The 12,021-nt window shown below is 41.0% G+C and overlaps 1 protein-coding gene across 2 annotated transcripts in view; it reads left to right on the top strand.

Annotated features, from left to right (window-relative positions):
* LOC132395525 (transcription termination factor 1, mitochondrial) overlaps positions 1-12,021 on the top strand; it is a 170,228-nt gene that overhangs the window by 1,830 nt on the left and 156,377 nt on the right. The gene's annotated exons all lie outside the window — the stretch shown is intronic.

The raw sequence follows: 12,021 nt of genomic DNA, 5'->3' as shown, positions 1-12,021 counted from the left end.
TTGTGATATGGGTAGCATATATTAAAATGTATTGCTCTTTTATAAGTGATAATTATTTTAAATAATGCAATTCATTTTATAAAATGAATCTCTTTGATGATCAGCTATTTCAAATCTAATCATTAAGAATCAAGACTTTGTTTAGACAGCATTTTTCTTTTTTTACATTGCTCTTTTAATGTGTGTGTTTTTATCCTTTCCAGTACAATGATCGTATGGAATAATTTCAAACAGGGGATTATAAACAATGATAATTATAACTTTTGTATATTAAGAATGTTCAAACAGGAGGACGATAACAAGAACTTGAGTTGGTACAGCATAACAGAATATTTCAGGCAGATGAAAGAAATTAAGTAATGTAGGTGGAGAGATGAATTGCAGAGACAAGATGGACCTTTAGGAAGCCTTTCAAAGTTCAGAATGATTGAATAATCCTGAAAGACAAAACCAGAGGGCGTGGATGTGACAGATGAAAGATTTATCATTCACAGTAGGAGGTAGACAAAGAACAAGTATTAATCTGAGTCTGAAGAGTGAGTTATACACTTAGAGAAAATGATATCATGTGCATAAAAAGTGTAAGCAAACTTCATCAAATTATGCTGATATGCCTGCATGTTATTTTTGTATCTGCACAAAAAGGATGAATCACACCTGAACTCCAAGGGGGACCAATATCATAAGACCATTAGACATAGAAACAGAATTAGGCCATTCAGCCCATCGAGTCTTCTCCACCATTCCATCATGGCTGCTCCCAGAGCCCACTCAACCCCATACACCTGCCTTCTCACCATATCCTTTGATGACTTGTCCAATCAGGAAATGATCAACTTCCGCCATAAGTATACCCACAGACTTGGCTTCCACCAGTCTGTGTCAGCACTCCACATATTCACTACTCTCTGGCTAAAAGAAAACATTTTCCTTACCTCTGTTGTGAAAGGTTGCCACTCAATTTTGAGGCAACACAAGTGAATCTGTAGATGCTGGAAATAAATAAGAACACAAAATGCTGGCAGAACTCAGCAGGCCAGACTGCATCTATGGGAGGAGGTAGTGATGACGTTTCAGGCCAAAACCCTTCATCAGGAGTGAAGTAACATGGGATGGTCGAGGGGGGATAAGAAGTGGAGGGAGGGATGAAGTAGAGAGCTGGGAAGTGATAGGCTGAAGGGAAATGGGCTGGGGGAAGGTGGAGAATTATGGGAAATAAAAGAGAAAGAAAGGTAGGGCTGGGGGGAGATTATAGTGAGGGGGGGAAGAGAGAGAAAGAGAACCAGACTAACATTATAGATAGGGATGGGGTAAGGGGGGGCAGGGGTATCAACGGAGGTCTGTGAGTTGAATGTTCATGCCGACAGGTAGGAGGCTACCTAGGTGGGAGATAAGGTATTGCTCCATCGTCCTGCGTGTGGCCTCATCTTGACGGTACAGGAGGCCATGGACAGACATGTCGGAGTGGGAGTGGTCTGTGGAACTGAAGTGTGTGGCCACAGGGAGATCCCGCCACTGCTGGAGGACTGAGCGCCGGTGTTCGGCGAAACGGTCTCCCAGTCTGCGGCGGGTCTCCCCAATGTATAAATGGCCACATCGGGAGCACCGGATACAGTATATCACCCCAGATGACTCGCAGGTGAAGTGGTGCCTCACCTGAAAGGACTGTCTGGGGCCTGGGATGGTGGTGAGGGAAGAAGTGTGGGGGCAGGTGTAGCACTTCTTCCGTTTGCAGGGATGAGTGCCCGAAGGGAGGTCGGTGTGGAGGGATGGGGGGGATGAATGGACAAGGGAGTCGCGTAGGGAGCGATCCCTGCGGAAGGCTGAGAGTGGGGGGGGGAAGGGAAGATGTGTCTGGTGGTGGGATCCCGTAAGAGGTGGCGGAAGTTACGGAGGATTATACGTTGGATCTGTAGGCTGGTAGGGTGATAGGTGAGGACCAGGGGGACTCTATCCCTGGTGGGCTGGCAGGGGGATGGGGTGAGGGCAGAGGTGCGTGAAATACGGGAGATGCGATGGAGGGCAGAGTTGATAGTGGACGAAGGGAAGCCCCTTTCTTTAAAAAAGGAAGACATCTCCTTTGTCCTAGAATGAAAGGTCTCATCCTGAGAGCAGATGCGGCAGAGGCGGAAGAATTGAGAGAAAGGGATAGCGTTTTTGCAGGAGACAGGGTGGGAGGAGGAATAGTCTAGGTATTTTTGAGGTTGTGCCTTCTAGTTCTGGAAACCCCCATCATAGGAACCCTCATCATACACTCTATCTAGCCCTTTCAACATTCAGTAGGTTTCAATGAGATCCCCACGCATTCTTTGAAATTCCAGTGAGTACAGGTCCAAAGCTGCTAAACACTCCTCATATGTTATCTCCCTTCATTCGCGGACTCATCCTTGTGAACCTCCTCTGGACTCTCTCCAATGACAGCACATCCTTTCTGAGATATGGGGCCCAAGACTGTTGACAATACTCCTGAAAATGTTACTATTAGTTAATTCGTCCTCTATTTGTGCTAAACATGCTCTAATACAATTTAAGGTTGTACATAGAGCTCATATGTCTAAGGATAAACTTGCTCGATTTTATTCTTATGTTAATTCAACCTGTGACAGATGTCATTCGGATGTTGCCTCATTAACCCGTATGTTTTGGTCTTGTCCTTGTTTACAAAATTATTGGAAAGATATTTTCAGTATTATTTCAAGAGTTCTGAATATTAATATCCAACCGCATCCTTTTACTGCAATATTTGGTTTACCAATGGTGGATAATAGTTATCTATCCTCTTCATCTCGACGAATGATTGCATTTGTTACACTAATGGCTAGAAGATCTGTTCTATTGAATTGGAAAGAAATTAATCCTCCAACTATATTTCAGTGGTTTTCTCAAACCATTTCATGTTTGAGCTTAGAAAAAATTAGATGTGTTGTTTTTGACCCTTCAGTTAAATTTGAAGAAACTTGGAGACCATTTATTCAACATTTTCATATGAGTTGAATTGTCTCTTCCTAAACCTCACTTTTATATCCTTAATTATTTGGATGGAGGTTCAGAGTTATTGGCACTACTGTATATGTACTTAACATTATTCAATGGCCCATGTTGGTTAGTGTTTTTTTCTCTCTCTTTTTTTTCTGGGGTCTTTTTTTTTCTTTTTATTTCTTTGGTCATCAATGTTATGAGTTTGGGAGGTTATATATTTTTATTATATATCTGAATGTCTATTTAAACTATTAATTATGTACTCTCAAACACTTTGTATTCATGTTTCATTTATGTTTGTTTAAAATTAATAAAAAGATTTAAAAAGAAAGAAAAGACAATACTCCAAGTGCAGCCTGACTAGTGCCTTATAAGGGTTCAACACTTTCTCCTTGCTTTTATATTCTATAGCCCTTGAAATAAATGCCAACATTGCATTTGCCTTCTTCACCTCAAACTCAACATGTAAATTAACCTTTTGGGAATCTTGAAAATGACTCCAAAGTCCCCCTGCACCTCTAATGTTTGAACCTTCTCCCCATTTAGATAATAATCCTCATAATTGTTACTATTATACATTTCCCAACACTATTTCATCTGCCAGTTTTTTTTTGCAGATTCTTCCAATTTGTCTAAGTCCTGCTGCAATCACATTGCTTCCTCAGCACTACCTAACCACCTATCTTTGTGTCAACCACAATCTTTGCCACAATGCCATCAATTCCATTATCCAAATCAGTGACAAGCAATGTGAAAAGTAGCTGTACCAATACTGACCCCTGAGGAACACCTCTAGTCAGTGGCAGCCAACCAAAAAGGGCGCCTTTTATTCCCACTCACTGCATCCTGCCAGTTAGCCATTCCTCTATCCATGCCAATATCTTTCCTATAACACAATAGGATTTTATCTTGTTAAGCAGCCTCATGAGTGTCTCCTTATCATATGCCTTCTGAAAATCCAAGTGAATGACAACCACTGCCTCTCCCTTGTCCACTCTGCTTGTTACTTCCTCGAAGAACTCTAACAGATTTGTCAGGCAAGATTTTCCATTACAGAAACCATGCTGACTTTGAATATTTTATCATTAGTCTTCAAGTACCATGAAACCTCATCCTTAATATTAGTCTCCAACAATTTCCCAAACACTGAGGTTAGGCTAACTGGCATACAACTTCATTACTTTTGCCTTCTTCCCTTCTTAAAAGTGGAGTGACATTTGCAATCTTCCACTCCTCTGGGACCATGAATCAAGTGATTCTTGAAAGATCATGACCAAGACCAATGCATCTGTTATCTTCAGCACCCTCTCTCAGGACTCTGGGTGACTTATCCACCTTAAAACCTTTGAGTTTGCTGAGCACGTTTTCCTTCGTAATAACAGTGGCATTCACTCCTGCTCCCTCACACTCATAGACCTCTGGCACACTGCTAGTGTCTTCCACAGTGAAGACTGATGCAAAGTGCCCATTCAGTTCATCTGCCATTTTTTTTTTGTCTCCCATTACTACCTCAGTGGTCCAATATCAACTCTCACCTTCCTTTTAGTCATAACTGAAAAAATTTTAGTATCCTGCTTTATATTATTGGCTGGTTTGCCTTCATATTTCATCTTTTCTCTTATTAAAGCTTTTTTAGTTGCCTTTTATTGGATTTTAAAAGCTTCCAAATCATCCAACCTCCCACTCAATTTTGCTACCTTATATGCCCTTTCCTTGCAGTCTTTAATTTCCCTTGTCAGCCACGTTTACCTACCCCTGCCATTTGAGAACTACTTCTTCAGTGGGACGTATCAATCCTGCGCCTTGTGATGTATTTCCAGAATCTTAAGCCATCTCTGTTCTGCCGTCACCCTGCCAGTATCTTCCTCCAATCCACCTGGGCAAGCTCCTCTCTCATGCCTCTGTAATTCCCTTTATTCCACTGCAATACTGTGACTTATGCTTCTCCCTCTCAAATTGTAGTGTGAATTCAATCATATTATGATCACTGCCTCTTAAGGGTTTCTTTATATTAAGCTCTCTAATAATAACACCCAATCTAAGATAGCCTTTTCCTAAGTAGACTTAAGCTTAAGCTGCTCTAACAAGCCTTCATAGGCATTCAAATAATTCCCTCTCTTCATGATGAAGGAAAGTGGAGCTGAAAGATGGAAGAGACGAAAGTTGGAGGAGGAGGAAGCCAAGAAGTTGAGCATGTTCTTCATGCCCTTCTTTGAAAAGCCTGGAACAAGTAGTTTGACACATTCCATGGAGTCGCCTGCACCTGCTACAAGTTTGTTAGAATCCGAAGTTGAATTAAGTACAAACGCGTCACAAGCCGAGGAGGAAGTCCAGTCAGATAAAGCTGAGTATGACGAGATTAAGAGTGTGGCTGCCACAGAGAACATGGACGTGACAGGAGGGGAAGACGATGGTGGTGGTGGTGATGTTGAGTTCATTGATGAGATTTTACTTGACAAGATTGAACCTGACGACACTGAACCTAGTGAACTGAATGGTGTCAAAGAGACTCGAACTGTCATACCAGAAGTGATTGAATAGCATGACATTGGACTTCTGAAGTTTGACAAGGACAATGGAAAAGCAATTCTGCATGATGCGTTGAGAACAGAAATAATGAAGCTGGGTTTGAAGTATTTCCAGAACAGTGAGGGGCCTTTCCTACCAACAAATAACTGCTCAATGAACAAAACTTGGTTCAAGAGGAAATTGGTAAATAGTGGTAGTGAGGGAGACTCGCTTATGGCTGGTCTATTCCCCTTCTAAAAAGTCTGCATTTTGTATCTGTTGTCTTCTCTATTCCTGGTCAGACCATCAATCCTCATTGGAGCAGGAAAGTGGATTCAACCAGTGGAAAGCACCTGAAAGGATTAGTGTTCATGAAAATGCCAAGAATCATCAGGAATGCTTCACACAGTGGAAAGAAATTTAGCTGGAAACAGATGAGTTATTGACACGATATTTCAGTCACAGATTGAGAAGGAAAAGCAGAATTGACGTGATATCTTGACGAGATTCCTTCACTGCATAAAATTCCTTGTGACTCGGAACCTGGCTTTGCGAGAACACAGGGAGTCACTTCAGCAGACAATGACTCCAATGTGAGAAATTTCCTTGGCTTACTGAAACTACTGGCCATCTTTGACCCTGTCATAAAAGAACACCTCACTCATTTGGAAAGTCATCCTGGATCCATGTCTTATCTTTCACCGGGTATCCAGAACGAATTCATCCACATAATGGCATCCACTGGTCACCAGAGTTTACTGAGAAGCATTCGTAAAGCCAGGTACTATGATCTCTTGTTTGACTTAACTCTTGATCAGGCACTCCATGAGCAGATGTCAGAAGTAGTGAGGTATGTGGAAGTTGATTTTGAGAGGAAAACAGCCCGTGTTAGAGAGTCCTTCCTTGGTTTCATCCAGATAAGCCAGAAGGATGCTGAGAGCTTGGCTGAAGACATCTTGAAACAGCTAGAAAATTATGAAATGGAGCTACAAGTTTGTTGGTCACAGTGCTATGACAATGCTGCTGTGATGGCTGGACACAGAAGTGGTGTTCATCAAAGAATAAGTGAGAAAAACAACCTGGCAGTGTTTGTGAATTGCAACAATCACTCACTCAACTTGGTGGGTGTACGTGCAGCCAAGCAGGATATAATGATGGTCACGTTTTTTGCAACCATCGAAGCTCTCTACGTGTTTTTCTTTTGTTCAACACAGTGCTGGGAAAAACTCAAAAACGCCATTCCTGTGGTTGTTAAATTGGAGTCTGAAACCAGGTGGAGTGCAAGGACAGCAATAGTGAAGCCCGTCAGCAAGTACCTTGAGGAGATACTACAAGTTCTCCAGGACATGAGAGACATTGAAAACGAGACCAGTGAAACAAGAAGTGACGCAAGGCAGCTGTACAACTGCATGTTGAGTTATGATTTTCTGATTTTTCTAGGATTTTGGAACAAAGTACCCATTCGCATCGACTGTATTCAAGAGGCTACAGGATCCTAGCATGAACTTCCACGATGCTGCCCTGGATTTGAAAGCCCTCTGAGATCATTTTTATGATGAAAGAAAAGTGTTGGTCAGTGAGTCATTCGTAGGAGTCGGTCTCTGTCAAGAATGGCATTTGAAGTTGAAAGGCGTCAGAGATGAAAGAAACGAATGGCTGATGAGAACTCGAGAGATGCTGGGTTAACAGCTAAGGAGGAAATGGAAAGAGTTATGAAGAGAACACTCGACCATCTTCACAGAGAAATGGACAAAAGGTTCGCTCATTTGCACGACACTGATGCCAAGTTTGGGTTCCTTCTCAATGTTGAGGGACTGTAACACTGACAGTAACGATCTAAAGAAGAAGTGTGAAAACTTGGGCAAATTGTACAGCTCTGATGTTGATGGACAGCAGCTATATGAAGAAATTTTGGATTGCAGAATGTTGCTATCAAGGCAGGTCAACATGAAAATATCAAGACCTCAAGAGCTTCTTGAATTTATTGTTCAGTGTCCCCAATCTTCGCATTGCTATTCAGATAATGCTATCCATTGCAGTTTCCATCGTCAGCTGTGAGAGGTCATTCAGCAAGTTAAAACTAATACTTCCATATTTGAGAGCCTCCATGGGTCAAGGCAGACTCTGTGATCTTGCTCTGCTGAGTGTAGAAAAAGAAGAAACTGAAAAAAACTGACTTTGATCTCATCATAGACCAATTTGCATCAGTGAAAGCAAGGAAGGTGTAGTTATAATTTTCATGTAATGCTATAATTTGTTATTTAAAAGATTAACGAGCTTGACTTGTATTTTTGAGCTGATGTTATGGTAAAATTATCTAAAAGATGGGTGTCAGATGTTTGGACAGGGGCGCAATTTCAATGCTTGCCATAGGTGCTATTTTCTGTAGATATGCCCCTGTGCTCACAAGAATATTAGGTTCCCTTCAACTCAAGTGCAACCCGTCCCTTTTGTGCAGGGCCCCAGAAGTCTCAATTATCCAGAAATCTGAATCCCTGCCCATTGCTCCAATCCTTCAGCCACCTCATTCTATTCGTATCCTGACTGTTGTGTGGCACAGGTAGCAATCCTGAGATTACAACCCTCAAAGTCCTGCTTCTCAGCTTCCTTCCTAACTCCCTGTATTCTTTTTTCAGACCTCCTCCCCTTCTCTACCTATGTTATTGGTACCAATATGTACCACAACTTCTGGTGCTCACCCTCCCTTTTCCGGATATTGTGGACGCGTTCAGTAACATCACGGACTCTGGCACCTGGGAGGCAAACTATCATCCGTGTTTCTTTTTCACATTCACAGAATCGCCTATTTCCCCCCTAACTATAGAGTCCCCTATCACTGCTGCCATCCTCTTCAGTTCCCATCCCTCCCCCCCACCCAAACAGTACACAAAATGGAGTACTTATTGTTGAGAGGGACGGCCACAGTGCTCTTGCCAATTATCTGATGTTCCCCCTTCCCTCTCCTGCCAGTCACAAATTTATCTGGCTTCTGTAGCCTTGGGGTGATTACCACTCTGTGACTCCTGTCTAATCACTGCTTCACTTTCCCTAACAAGCCGAAGGTCATCGAGCTGCAGCTCCAGTTCCCTGACATGGTCTTAGAGACCATGAGCTTGATCTTGATGCACCTGGTGCAGATGTGGCTAACAAGGAGGCTGGACATCTGGAAATCCCACATTTGACAACCAGAGCAGAACATTGGCTCTGTGGACACATTACCACCATCTGTTCTTGCCAAAGACTTGTTGAGCCAAAGCCTTACTACTCTACCTCAGACTAATCTGATGACGGCTGCTCCCACAATATCCTTGTGGGCAGATTTGCTAGGGCTGTTGAGGAGGGTTTTGGCAGGCAAATAGAGGGATGGGAACTGGAGTGCTAGGGGTGCAGTTGGTATACAAGTAAATGCAGTATGTACTGGGACAGGAAGGATAGACAGATGACAGGGCAAAATTACAGTCAACAAGATGTGTGGAAGTGAGTCTTTAAAGTAAATAGCAAGTTCAACTATTTGTAAAAGTGAGGATAAAGGAAAAGGAGAATGGAGGAGTCTCCAGAATAAACAGACAAAACTAGAATCAGGTTTAATATCACCATCATATGTCATGGTTGTTCTGCGGCAGCAGGACATTACAATATATAATAATTAAATAAGACGATAAATTACAATAAAAAATATACGTATAATTTAAGTAGTGCAAAAAAAGTGAGGTAGTGTTCATTGCACATTTAGAAATCTGATGGAAGAATCTATTCCTAAGATTTCAGGCTCTGTACCTCCTCCTTGATGGTGGCAATAAGAAAAGGGCATGTTCTGATTAATGAGGGTTCTTAATGATGGATGTCATCTTCCTGAGGACTGCCTCAAAGTTTAGAAAGGGATAAGAATTTTACTTCCAGTAACATGTGAGCAAAATTGAAAAGGGTGATGAATATAGAACTGACAGTGTTATATTTGAATGCATGTAGTATACAGAATAAGGTAGATGATCTTGTAGCACAGTTAGAAATTGACAAGTATGACATTGTGGGCATCATGTGAGTTGTGGCTGTCAGAAGATCATAATTGGGAAAGGACAGGCAGGTAGCCAGATGGGGTGGATAGCTCTTTTGTTTAAAAAAGAATGAAATCAAATCCTTAGAAAGAGGTATACATAGGTTTGGAAGATGTAGAATCCTTATGGATAGAGTTAAGAAACTGCAAGGGTAAAAAGACCCTGATGGGAGTTATATACAGGCTTCTGAACAGTCATCAGATGTGGGGCACAAATTACAATGGGAGATAGAAAGGATATGATAGTCTTGGGGGTTTCAGTATGCTGGTACATAGGGAAAATCCCAACTAAGGAATTTGTAGAATGCCTATGAGCTGCCTTTTTAGAGCTGATTTTGTTTGAGCCTTCTATGGAAGAGGCAATTCTGAATGGAGTGTTAACCAGATTTGATTAAGGAGTTCAAGGTAAAGGAACCATTAGGAGTCAGTGATCGTAATTTGATAAATTCACTCTGCAGTTTGAAAGTGAGAAGCTACAATTAGCTTTATCAGTATAACAGTGCAGTAAAGGCAACTACAGATGCATAAAAAAAGAGCTGGTCAAAGTTAATTGGAAGGGGATGACAGCAGAACACAATAGCTGGAGTTATCAGAGAGAAATTCGGAAGGTGCAGCATAGATTCATCCTAAAGAAAAGAAGTTTTCTAAAGAGAAGATGAAGCAACCATGGCTAAGGGAAGTCAGGTGGTGTTAAAGAAGCAGGGAGTCTTTTGAAGGACCTGGACAGATTAGGAGAACGGACAAAAAGGTGGCAGTTGGAATAAAGTGTAGGGAAGTGTATGGTCATGAACTTTGGTAGAAGGAGTAGGTTATTTTATAAATAGAAAACAAACTGAGAAATCAAAGGTGCAAATGGACTTGGGAGCCATCGTGCAGGATTCGCTAAAGGTTAACTTGCAGATTGAGTTGGTGGTAAGGAAGGCTCATGCAATGTTAGCATTCTTCTCGACAGGGCTAGAAAATGAAAAATTCATAAAGCAGGCGAAGATGAAATGCTGAGGCTTTTTAAGACATTGGTCAGACCACACCTGGAATTTTGTTAGCAGTTTTGGGCCCTTTATCTGAGAAAGGATATGCTGGCATTGAAGATGGTCCAAAAGAAATTCACAAGAATAATTTCTGGTTTCTAAACTGGAGTTTAGAAGAATGAGGGGCAGATCTCATTGAAACCTATCAAATCTTGAATGGCCTAGGTAGAATGACGTGAAGAGGATATTTCCTGTAGTGGAGGAGTGTATGACCGGGGATATCAGAATATAAAGAATTTCCTTTATAACAGAAATGTGGAGCAATTTCTTTTACCAGAGGTTGGTGAATCTGTGGAATTTATTGCCACAGATGGCTGTGGAGGCCAAGTTATTGGATATATTTAAAACAGAGTTTGATAGGTTCTTCATCAGTCTGGATGTCAAAGGTTACAGGAAGAAGGCAGGAGAATGGGATTGAGAAGGATAATAAATCATCCATGATGGAATGATGGAGCAGGTGCAAAGGACTGAATATCTTAATTTTGCTCCTTTATGGTCTTTTGATATTCTGTAATTTCATACTACTATTGATTTCATTGTATATTCCAACTTTTACAGTCCAGTAAATTTAAATTCAAAACTGATTTTCCAGCTGGAGTTAATTTCAAGATAGAGCACTATAGACATAGAACTCAACTGCGCAGAAACAAGCCCTTCAACCCATCTAGTCCATGCCTAGTCAAATATTGGGAAGTTTAAATTAAAGATTAGCAGCTTTATAGTAAGTTCATGTAGCTAGAAATGACTCCAGGAGGAAAAGTTTATCCTGCAAAGTGAAGCCACAGGATTAAAGCAGGAAGTGGATCCTGTGAAGTGAAGCATGTACTATACATTTTGAAGGAACTTGATAGAAGCTCTAATGATGCTTCCCCAGGAGGAGATAATGCATGTTGATTAATCACCTTGTTTAGGGATACAAAACAAATAGCTTTTTTAGATAGTTCGATCAAAATTGTAGGTTTTGTCACTTGGATCTCATAATTTGCCTACAAGTTAGTTTTAAGAATTCAGTTCCAAGTTATCTGTATTTTACCAATTTTACAAATGGCAAAAAAAGGTTTAGAACGTACGATGACACTGCCTACTACTGGTGGAAATTTTTGGCTGAATTGTCATTAAAACATAACTTGAGAGTCCACCTTACGAGGGTGAGAGCATTCTTACTCTAATTCTCCACATAAAGAAAATAAATGTTTTACCGAAAGTAAAATGAATATAGCAAACTTTCTTCAATAAACATTACATTGGATGATATAGAATACTAAAAGTTAAGGTTATAGTTGATACACTTTTCTTGAAACTTTATTTATTTAATTTAACAAATGCTTTAGAAGGATAGCATACCATTTTGATGGGAATTTTGACAATGTTTGCAAAATAGAGATGGCTGACAATGTTGCTCTGTCCTTTTCCCCTCATCTCAGAGCATCTATTGCTGAAATCTTCAACCAA

The sequence above is a fragment of the Hypanus sabinus genome, chromosome 6 (genome assembly GCF_030144855.1).
Source record: "Hypanus sabinus isolate sHypSab1 chromosome 6, sHypSab1.hap1, whole genome shotgun sequence".
Lineage (NCBI taxonomy): Eukaryota > Metazoa > Chordata > Chondrichthyes > Myliobatiformes > Dasyatidae > Hypanus > Hypanus sabinus.
Note: the sequence above shows the minus strand (reverse complement) of the source record. Positions and strands in the feature narration are given on the sequence as shown.